Source organism: Hirundo rustica, chromosome 4, assembly GCF_015227805.2.
Source record: "Hirundo rustica isolate bHirRus1 chromosome 4, bHirRus1.pri.v3, whole genome shotgun sequence".
NCBI classification, from domain to species: domain Eukaryota; kingdom Metazoa; phylum Chordata; class Aves; order Passeriformes; family Hirundinidae; genus Hirundo; species Hirundo rustica.
Window position 1 is genome coordinate 60,824,944 of NC_053453.1, and position 12,105 is coordinate 60,837,048.

General features: G+C 40.5%; 1 long non-coding RNA gene across 1 annotated transcript; it reads right to left on the minus strand.

The window, feature by feature from the left end:
• Nucleotides 1–234: 234 nt before the first annotated feature.
• Nucleotides 235–11,663, minus strand: LOC120752069 (uncharacterized). Its single transcript, XR_005700598.1, has 3 exons — nucleotides 11,508–11,663; nucleotides 9,520–9,609; nucleotides 235–1,704 (listed from the first exon to the last, which is right to left on the minus strand). It is a non-coding gene; the product is annotated as an uncharacterized LOC120752069 (long non-coding RNA).
• Nucleotides 11,664–12,105: the final 442 nt, after the last annotated feature.

Genomic DNA, 12,105 nt, shown 5'->3' on the forward strand with positions numbered 1-12,105 from the left:
TCTTCAGCCTCAGGTCAGACTCTGCTTAGCATTTTCATTTATATTTTAAAACAAGGGGCATAAGGATTGAGAACTTGGTAGAGCATAGAGTTGAACTACTACAAATGTGTGTGGCGTGGTCTTCAGCAGAAATACTCTAGTGCACATTTAAGGTTTCCATGGCTGAGGATTTGAGCAGTGTCCTCATCCCCTTCACTCTCCCAGCTCTGACATGGTTACCTGAAGACTTGAAACAGACAAAGGATCCGCATATTTCCTTTCTTTGGAAACAGGACAAGCTCCTATGGGACTTCTTTTCACAAAGCCCTATTCCCATATAGGACAATCTGTTGGACCCCAGCTGAACAGAAACACCTGACCACACAACTGTGGGAAAATGTCTGAAGCGGGCAGATTTTCCAGTTAGCCTGAAAGAAAAAGGCTTGTGTGTCATACAGTTCATTTATCCCTTTTCAAATCTTTTGGGAGGGAAAGGAAATAGTTCAGTTTCTCACTTTGCCTACATGGGTGATTTACCTGGGGACCTTCTCGGCCCCACCAATTTTTAGCTAAATGGCACTTAAGAAATCAGGTGCTTTGGAGCAGGATGAGCACAACTGTCCTGTGGAGGAAACTTCAGGAAAGTTTCCAGAAGGGGCAGGGAGTTCAGCTCAGCAAGGTTCTCCTTGCAGGGCTGCCAAAGCCAGGAGAGGAAGGACAGCAGAGCTGCCAGAAACACAGCAGTTCTGGTCACCTTCTGGTCATAGAATCAGTAAGGTTGGAAAAGACATCCCAGATCATGGAGTCCAACCAGTAACCTTGCACTGACAGCCCCACCACCAAACCATGTCCCGAATGAAATGAATAAGATGCATGTATTACAAACAAACCATGGGAATCTGCTTGTAGATAGGGCCAGGAACTTACACACAGGGAAGTAATGGAAGAAACTGTCAGTTCTAGAAAATGCTGCTAATAGACACAGACTGCTGCTTAGCCAAGGCTGAGTAAAATTCCTGAACCTAGAGAAAAAGAATGAAGACTTAATAGAGTTACAAATAGCGTTTTGTTATAAAAGGGGGAAAGAAAAGTGTGTGTGGGGGTTTGCATACTAGAGGGGGGCATAGAGCAGGAGATTTGGGAAACCTGTACATTCCATGTACCTGAGCCAATGGGGAAAGAAAGAGGGTGATGTGTCTGGGAAATTAGGAAAAAAGGGGCCTGCATACCCCAACAATTTGAGAGACCTCATGACCTCTCCCTTTATTCTAATAAAGTTACAGAACTCCTCCATCTCCCTTTCGGACATAAACCCCCGGCGTAGTGAATTTTACGGCACGCTTAGCGCCACATCTACAAGTTTCTGTAACACTGCGATGGTCGGCAAATCAAACCCTTCCCTGGGCAGCCTGTCCCAGCTCTTCGCTACCCTTTCGGTGAAGAATTTCCCCACTCCAATATCCGAATGAAAGCTCCTTTGGCACCGCTCGCGGCCTTTTTCCTGAGGGGAAAGAGCGCGGGCCGGGTGAGGGCGCCCCGGCCGCCGGCCACCAGGGGGCGCCAGCGCCCCGCCCGCCTCAGGAGCCGCGGCGGGACGGGGCGGGCTCGGCGGGAAAGCGAGGGGAAACCCGAGTGACAATCAGAGCGCGAAAGGAAACCGAAGGTCAGGACCTCACAGGAAATGCCTTCCCAATATCCTTCTCCACGCGGAATATTTTTAAAGGCCTTTTTAAAAAAAAAAAAAAAAAAAAAAGTTTGGAGGGGGAAATTTCTTAAATAACATGGGGTTTTTTAAACATATTATTCTTATTTTTGAGCTTGATTCCAGGTATTAGGAAGAACGTGTGAATGTGATCGCTCCCCGAGTCATTGCCGTGGTGCGGGAGAACTTAATCTTTGACTTCAAAAATAATGATCAGCAGCTGTTTCTGAATTCTGATTGAAACAGCTTTTTGTTTATGTTTTAATGGAAAAAAAAGTCACTTCAGTCTAAAAAATAAAGAATATCTATAAGCGCTACTGGCTTGTTTTGGAATAATAGGAGGAATATACGGAGAAATGGAACAGCTGAAAAGATAAGCCTGTGAAGCAGCTCCTTGCTATTTTTTCCCAGAGTGAAAAAGATGATTTCACTCATTAAGTATTGATTTAAATGAAATGGATTTGAGTTTAATGAACAAAATTAGATTTCTTCTTTTTTAAGTAGTTCCTAAACTGCAAATTTCTGGCCCGCTCTGTGATTTCCATTGTATCAGCAATAGCCTAGAAATTTCTCCATTTCAGGGACTATTCCTTTATTTCTTAACACTTTTGAGAGTCTGTTTCTTTCTGCCTAGATAAGAATGCCTTAATTATGGTTATTCTGTGGAGAGTGAAAGAATACAGCTTTCTGTGCCCATATTTGCTCTCAGCAACACTGCTTTAAATGACCTCAAGCCATGCTACAGAGATTAGTCACTAAATTCTACCTAAAATTGTTTGGACTTTTTTTGTTGTTGTTGTTTCTTTTCTGAAATAAATAAATAAATAAAAGTGTTTCAGAGAGGGGGAAAAAAAAAAAAAAAAGTTGCCAGAGGGGAAAAAACCCCCCACATTCAACACACTTGATTTTTTAGCACAATCCTAAAGAATTCTCTAAGTGGTTAAAACTACGGAGTTGAATGAGTTTCTTATCTTCTCCTATTCCTTTTAAATAAACACGTACCTGAAACAAAAGAGTATCTGCCTAAAGGAAATACTAAAGAGAAATTGCCTGTTTTTTTACTGTGCCTTTGATTTTCAAACCTTTAGAATTTCTACATTCAAAGAGTTCTGTGCTATCACAAAAGCTGAAACCCGGCCATTTTTGAGGGTGGGTATAATCCTGATTCCAGCAAGTGAGGGCAAGGAAGATGCTGCAGTTGTGATGGATGGCAAGAGAGCAAACCTGGGGCTCACAGTGGGAATGGGCTCAGTGACATCCTCCACTGCTGGTGGGAAAGGGGAAAAACCACAGAAGAGACAAAGGACGCAGCCCAGTGTCCCCAGAGTCCCCACAGGGAGCCCTGGGCAAAGCCCACCCATGGGTATCATGGGCGACATCGAGCTGAAGGAGATGGCCCCCATCTACCTTCTGCTTCTTGGCTACTGATTGCCAAACCACCCTCCAACTTTGCAGGTATTTATACAAGACCCGCTGTTTTTAAGGGGGCTGGGGACCACTGCTCAGCAGAAATTAATACATTATTTAATTTGGAAAGCATATTAAATTCCTTTTTTAGTTCATTACACTTCACTCCCCAGTGAAAGCAGCTCTGTCATTACAAGTAAGATTGCTTTGATATTTACCTGAGCTCAAAAAAATGCCATTTCTCAATCTTACTGAAGACGACAAGTAATAATTAGGAGGGGGAACACTGTCTGAGGAATAAAGGATAATAACAAAGGCAGCATTGCATCTGTTGTTAAAATACTGCAATAAAATAAGACTAGGCATGTACCATCCCATTTTCTCTTACAAAGGGTATGGAATGAAGGCCGATTAATATCTTGTATGGCATTACCACCAGCTTTTTAAAATGAATGCTCTTGGCCAGGTCAGATTTGGGAGGTGAAAGGAATATATTTATTTTTAAATATCTGTCACAACAAAGTTAAAATAGCGCAGGTACGTATGTGTGCACTTCGTAGTGACTCATGTATCACACTCTTCCAATAAGGATGCACATCCATTCGGGATCAGGGGAGGCAGCAGGGCAGAAACCAAACACTGGCATGATGTTCCAGGTGAACACATGGTTCCTGCTCTGTGGCCCTGTTCACCCCTCATCTTTTGCTACAAGTGTTTTATCATAAACTCTTCCTCCCCATGAGCACATGAGTGCCTAGAGGTAGAGTTTTGATGTCAGCCGTGCGCTACTCTAATGCAAATAATAAATGAAAAGCTTATTGTGCCTTCATGCTGAAGACAGCACCTCAAATGCAATCGTGATAAATGAAAAACAATCTCTCATTTTATCCAAATTTTTTTTTTGTTCTGCCAAAGCCACAAACAAAGCAGGAAAGAAAAAGAAGGTAAAAATAGCACATTTAGTCTTGCATTCCTAGTAGGGCTTTGATGACAACCACACACAGTGGATTATATATACTTCATTTTCCAGCTAATAACATGAACTATTCATTCCTTTCCAGCAGACCACACATTCCAAAAATATTTCATATATGTTTCATATACTGATTATTTCCTCCATCATGTTACTAAAGGCAAAAAAAATAGACCTAATGATCCCTTCCAGTTCTATAATCCCTTTCATCCAAAGGTCCTAAGGTACACTACAGTTGTTAATTTGCCATGAAAAACACTCTGCCATAGAGCTGTGCTAATAAATTATTTTGGTAGCTGAACCTAATATACATTTGGCTTCAGTATGACCCACAGTTACACTTTTAGCTTTAAGGAAAGGAAAAACATACCTTTTCAAGTGAAAGGAAACATTTTGTTTCACCCAAAATGTTTTATTTCTGAAGAATTAAGACTTGGAAAGAAGTGGCTAGATTCATAAGGAAAGTTGTTCACAGAAGTTGAGGTTATTATTTGGCCTTGTGTAGTTTAATGGTTAGGACAGTTTTGGAGAAAACATGAAAGGGGATTTGAAGATAGGTCTATTCCAAAAAAATCATCTTCTCTCTGATTAGGGCTTTTCCTGTAATGCAGAGAATCCATGGAACTCCCCAGAACTAATCACCAAAGGTATAAACTCAGGTTTACTGCACAGGGACTTTAGGTACATGACAAAGCTTAAGGGAACAGCTGAGCATTGCTTAGAAATGCTTTGTGTAGCAACTTAAATCTCACAATTTCTCTTCTATTTAGATATATTTTTCCCTCTCTCAGTAGTTTGTTTATTCCTCTTTTTCATTCTCCCCCTAAAAGTTCTTTTTCAGGGAAAAAAGGCTATTTTATCCCATTCTATTCTTCACTCAGTTCCTTTTTTGTCCAAGTAAATCAAGGCATAAGATTGCATGACTCAAAGCAAGTCACTAAACTCTGAGTTTTAACATTAACATTGGTGAAAGTTTCATGGCATCCAGAATCATTTATTGGTGGAAGTGAGTCTAGACCAGTGAATCTTCCTCTGTGGTGACCTTGCTACAGCACAGACACCTCAGCAGCTGCAGAATTAACAGGTCTAGTTATTTTTGATAGTCATAAGCACAATTCACTTTGTAGATGTTCTTTTACGTGGTTTAACATTGTGGGAAGTAATGAAACAGTATTAAGGAGAGAAATTTTGAAAAAAATATTAAACAAGTAACAAATTTAGGAAGCTGGAAATCATTGCTTAATATACAGGCAGAATGTAAACACCCAACTTAGTGAAATCTTCTGAATAAGTATCCCCTTAGCAGATTTAATTTCAGCATGTTTGCAGCATGTTTAATGACATTTTCCTCTCAGATGCTATTGCTCTGTGATTTGGGTCTCTTGAAGATTAATTTATCTTTTATTCTCTTGCTCCAGATCCATAATTAGGGTCCTTCTATTAATCTGGCCATGGTGCAAGTGCTGGGAAAGAATCAGAGCCTGCTCCATGGAGCTTACAGGGACACCGCAAGTCCATTTTGTTTTCTTCTTTTACCCTGAATTTTTAGTACCTCACTTGTTATTGCCCATATTTAGACAAACCTAGCCTATCTCTAACTCTTTACATTCACAGTAAAATCCAAAAACATGATGGTTACAGTGTGAGCACAGACCTCATTTTGCAGTGTCCCATTGCAGGTCATGCTTTCTTAGTGCAAGTACACTTAAGCTAAAACCCTAACACCATCAGATATCAAAAAGATATTTTTATGTCACTTTCATTTCATCCACTTCATAGAAATAAATCTTTCCTGCTCCAGCACACTGAGCTCTTTCCTTTTAAAGGATTTACATCACTGAAACTAAGTGGAGAGTCTTCCAACTTCCTATTTAAACAGCTACAGTTCTGCTTCTCACCCTATTTTGCTTTGTGGTTTGAATGATATCCAGATTTTAGGTCTCACATGAGAGTTTGGGTGGTTGTTTGGCATTTTATTTATTTACTTTTGTTTAGTCTTGCCTTTATAAAATTACCAGCATTATTACCAAATGGATTCACATTGTGTGAGCCCTGGAGGACCTTAACAGAGTGCCCAAGTTCTAAAACTAGAAATTAGAAAAGCACTCCTATTTGTGAATTGGCCTGCCCACGTACCAATGACTGTACTGAGTGCTTGCCACTGTCCAAAATGCAGATACAGAGGTGACTTCTGCCACCAGAGCTCTTCGCTCTTTCAAGAAAAGCAATACAACTGAGAGAAGTATCCAACTTCTCCATCTATACACATTGGTATAGAATTATTTTTTCAACTGCCTTGTGCTAAGTTAAAATATCCTCAAATCCACAAACTTGTAGAACTCCTTGGAAGGAATTTACATATATTATTTTATATGTTCACAGGATACATACACTTGGTATTTTTGCAGGCCTCTTTTGTCAGGTGATGATCTGAACTACAAAAGACAGGGGAACGAAATCTCATTCCGCCTGTAACCTTAAACCCATGGAAACTTAAGGGAATGCTGGTATAAGAATGCATTTTACCCAACAAAAGTAGTAGAAAGTGAGGCAACATTATCAGGTATGTCAGTGAGGGGAGATAAACACAGTGTGTAAAAATAAAATGGATAAACACAGTGTCCACAAACATTAAAAGCTTCTTTCTATGGTTTTCACTCGTGCAACCATGTTCTCAGTGTGCACATGCACATCTATCTCTCCCAGAGTACCTCCACAAGTCATTAACAGTTTTTAACAAATTTGCCAGACAGCAAGGGTTCCAGACTAGCCAAATTTTTCAAGCATTAGTGAATTAAGTGACCAGAAACATTACAATTAGCTCTGCTGAGGAAAAGGGGATTATTTAGATTAGGATCTTTTTAGATGCCAAGGATCCATGTGCACAAGAGTGACCATGCAAATATCTCAGGCATGACAGAATTTTCAGTCCGAGATCGCTCTTCCTTAAGACACCACAGTGAACAATGAGATGTATATCTCCACAAAGCCCCAGCCTAGTTTTGATATTTCATGTTTGGGCTGTTTATTTTGGACATTTACTATCATTAATGGCAAGATTCAGAAGAATGAGACAATTACTGCAGTGCAGCTGATAAGCGAGTCTGTAAGGCACAACATCAAGCACAATGTTCCAGGTACATGGGTTTGATTTAAGAGAGCAGGGAAGAAGGATGGTCCATACAAGTCTGTAGAAGCAGGGTGTTTTCTGGGTTCACCAGACAGGCACTGAGTGCTGAAAGGCAACTGATGACATTCTGTTCAGTGGGAAAAGCTGATACAACAATTTAAAGTGGAGAGGGAAAGAAAGACTGAGCTCTGAGACTGACATCCAAGGACTGTGGCTTCTAGTGGCTTAGCTTGGGTAAGTAAAGTTGCTGTTATAAAGCCAAAGGAGAACAGATTGTAGTATCTATGACACAAGACACAGTATGGCAAGGACCCCTATTTTAGCAAGAGAAGAAGCCAGTCATGTTTTGAAGAAATATTTGGCAGAGTGGGGAGGAAAAGAAAAGAGGTGTCAGACCATGCCTCTCAAGCTGTGAACCCCTTAGACTTGTTTGGCTTCAGCCTGCTTGTTATCCTCTCTCTGCATATGATACCACCTTTCACATGATTAGCAAAATCTACGTCACCTCTGCTTCAAGGGGGGAAAGTCAAACATATGGCATGCCTCTCAGAAACAGGAAGGCATTCAAGGATTAATTAATCATCTAGAAATATTACTAAACCTACCTTTGCTAGGGGGTAAAAGGGCTGTTAGATATTTTAATTATATGGAATGACTGCTCTGAGGAAATATACTCATTGAGGTTTGACCAACAGCCATTGGAAGTGGAGGAAATACAGAGCTGCCTAGAAAAACTAAAAAGTAAGGATTGAAAAAAGATGAGACTGGAGGAATGATCTGTTTTGAGAAGGGAGATTTGTGCAGGGAAAAAGGAAAAGGGCAAAAGTTAAAAATGTAAAGAACATATATTTAAATAGATTTTCAGGGTGAAGTTTCAAATAAACAACCACTGATCTCAAACAGATTGGAGGAAATATATCAGGGAACATAGGTACAGGAATACACACAGTAACAATCTCAGTTGTGTGTGAGTGCACAGGAAATGGGTATATAGGAAAAGTAACAGGGAAAATACCAAAGGTGTTTGGCAGCTACCAAGAGGAAAGGGAACGTGAAAAGAACATCCACAGAAGTTCTGTACTATGAAGATCACTTGCAGGACAAGTGCCTCAGTCAGAAGCAAATCTTAGAGTCTCTTGAATATTGCTGCAGGATGTGGAATTAGCACAAAGTAGCCCAATTTCCAACTAGATTTGAGTATGTGCAGCAGTGGAGAGGGATGTTGTACCAGAGAGTAGCCGAAAAAATAACTCAGTCAGAAGGAGCAGACTGGAGAACTGAGACCCTTGGGATCACACAGCAGGTATAAAGGGGCCAGAGTTAAAGATAAGAAAAATGCAAAGGGTTGAGTTTCATTTGCTCTAACAAAACATGAGGGAAAGGGGTAACAAAATTAACATCAAGGCAGAAAAAGAGAAAAAAAAATTTCCTGTAAATCACAAAGAGCAACACAAAATTAAATAAGAAAAGGTGGAGCCGAGAAGATTAAAGCAATGCATAAAGCAGAAAGGGGACCAATATTTCAAGGTCAGCAAGAAAAGATATCTGGGCGCCCCATTCTGAGACATAATTTATGTAGGGAAGATGGATGAGTGACTGGTCTGAGAGCAGTTTAAGCGTAGTAACAACAGCCAAATAAACTTTTCTGAGTATCTTCAACACCACACGTCGGGTTACTCTGCAGTATATTTCTTCTTTGTTGAAGCCATTCTTTTAAGAAACAGTATTCTCACACCTGCCTGAGTGTTGAATGTGTGGTATTTTCTGTCAGAAGAAATACAGTTTTCAGGAGTGCAAAAGTGAGTTAGCATTCTCCCTTGCAATACTATATAAATAAGGTTAGCTTGCCCTCCTACACATAGTACATTTAACATGTTGAAGACAAATTGACTCAATAAATTCTCCTGTCTCAGAAAATAGCGAGAACAACATGTTGATGACATTGAAACAGTAAAAGATTGTATTCTAAATGTTCCACCATCGTTGACACATTATTTCCAAGGTTCTAACATCAGTGGCATGAGATTTCCTATTTCCCAACCATAATAATATCATCTTTCATGCTTTTTCTTGGCGCAATGAGCAAAAAAGTTCCTATTGTGGAATTTTCCTTTGTGCATGTCCCTAATCCTTAACTTTAGTATGAAAAGATCCACATCTCCCTGTGCCAATGTTTTGGTGTTTTTTTTTTTTTTTTTTTCCTCCCTACTGTCCTGTCACAAACAGGAAGGTGGCAAACTGGATCCATGCAGTGAATGAAAGAAACTAGCTCTTAAACTGTCCAAGCTATTCTAGCAAATAACAAGTGTGTGTTATAACACCTCTTACCTGCTGACTCACAACTTTGGCCATTGCAGGTTGCTCCAGCTGGAGGAGAAACTGGTTGGTCAGCTATTTCTCTGATGCCACCCTGTTGGCCTGAGCAGAATGGGGCTCAAAAAAGACTCTTTAAATCTTTGATTCTGGACAAATAGCTTTGTTTAGATTGAAATCTCCATCAATTCTACCGCAGTGTTTCTTGAAGGAGCTTTACAGCTTCCTATGGCTTACTAGAATTATAAGGGAGGCGCTGGGATCTGATTCAAGACAATTCACAGTCATATCTGTTAACTTCACTTACTCATCACAGCAGCTTAGGACAGAAGGCTGACATCTCTATGCCACCTTCAAAAGGAAATAAATGTAGAAGAGTCTTTCTAGAGGATTCAGCACTAATTACATAATTTTAAGCAGCTATCTATAGTATCTATAGGATAGTATCCTATCTATTAGGGAGTTTTCATGTGCCACTCCAAACTGTATCTCAGTGCACCTGTCTTTGGAGTTTTCCACTTACTGCCAGGTTACTTTCAGGCTGCTTACAGGGACACATGACTAAAGGCTCCTGAGTGGTGTCAGGTGTATGAGCAGAAATTTCTGGTTGCAGCACCTCACACATTGCAGCCTAAGGACGGGGGCAGGGGGAGCAGCTTCTTAGTGAAATGGCATTTGCAACTTTGAGATTAACAAGTACTCTCTCAAATTTTAGGATGACAAAGGGAGAGGAAAAATCTTAACCCTGGAAATGCTCTCAGTTGGACATGGCAATTTATATCCAGGGCTGAACCCCAAATTTTCTCCAATGACACTACTTGCATTCACATCAGATCCATGTAGGGCCCTATCCAAGGTTTAGTTGGTTTAAGTTTTCCAATCAAGTTTGGCTCAAAAGCTAGATTTGTAGTTCAATGGAAATTTGAGGGGGCTTTTCAGACTTGATTCCAGTCCAAATCAAATCTAAGTGAGATATTTTCAGGAATTCTTCTGAACTGGAAGTTCCCCAAACCATTCAGCTGCTCAGTGATTATCACAGATAAAATGAGCATTGACTTCACAAAGCAGTGATAGGGACTCAAACTCCCAGTTCCAAGTAGTTCCATCTGTGATGTGTTCTGTGGGGAGGACATGATAATCTCCAAAGTTTGCCAGAAACTTTGGAACTATCTTAGATCCAGTAAAATCAAACATGGCCTAAGATGCTTTTAACAAATCCTCTTTATCTAAGGAATGACACAGTTGCTACTGAAAAAGAGTCACCTCTGGCACACTCTGCAGTCCTGATCTCCCCAGCTGAGAAACTCCAAGCTTTCTTTGAATGAAGGGCTCATGTGCTCTGGGTTTTGTCTCAGCACAGCACTCACACCCAAGAGTAGGGGAGTACTTCTGGCTTACACACTCAGAACATCAATAGTAGATAGTCCTGTTTAACACAGGTTGTCCTTAAACATATCCAGCAAGCATAGGACATTTTGGGTTTTCTCCCTTTGGAATTAAGAGGGACTTAATGAATGACCTCTTCTGAATAATTGCTACTCTACAAAAACTCCACATAGAAGATGTCCCAAAGTCTTCAGCCCCCAGCCAAGAGTGAGGAGCACTAGCCTACGCTCCTATAGCTCCAAACTTAATTCAAAATGTTAATTTCTGCCTCTTGTTGATAAGAAAGTCAGCTGAACTGGTAGCAACCACTCTGAATTCCTCCACTTTCTTATCAGAAGTTGTTGCACCAACATGGTAGGTATTTAATAGATTTCCTATTTTCTCACAATCTACACAAACACTTTCAACTCAAAACTTCTTCCCTGACCTGTGTATGACCCACCCCAAAATTTCATATCTAATTAATCCCCTTTGCTACAGTCTGCCCTACTCTGTATCTGTGAGGAAACAACCTGGGCAGGGCTATTTCCTAAAGGAAGGTAAGCCAAGAGGAACTCTGGAGCCACCAAGGCAGGTGCCTCTCTGGCCAAGCTCCATCCCACAGAACTTCAGGATACCTGTAGGTACAATCCAGAGATGGTGACTAGGTCCAATGAAGAATCCAGGTCTTAAGGCAGGACTGTGGTGATGATGAGGCAGGCTCAGGTCAAGCTAGGAAGTCAGAGCACAAGTTCAAATCTGGCTGCATAGCACAGCTCCCACCCAAAACCTCTCCAGCAATGCTTAAGGAAAGAGCAAAGGCCTGGGACTGAGCTTAAATAGAGCTCCTGGTCTCTCAAGAAATGTGGGTAGGGGTCTCAGGTGGGGCTGGTCAGGGACATTAAGACTTATTAGTGCAATCAGGGCCCTGACAATGCTTTCCCAAGTGATTTGTATGTAATTTTGGGAACTACTGCAAAATTCCCAAGCAAATAATAAATAGTAATCCTTATTCAAAACGTCAGAAAGATCTGCTTGGCAAAACCCTGCTCAAGAGAAGCTTTTCCTACATCTTAACAGTGCTTAGCAACTTCTACATCCATTTGTAACCCATGCAAAGGAAATCATATCACTTTACAACACCTCAAATTGCCAGCAGTATTTAAATGATGACATTACATTACATCCTTTTTTTTTTTTTTTTTAAGTAGATCTATAATAAACCTTATAATCTAC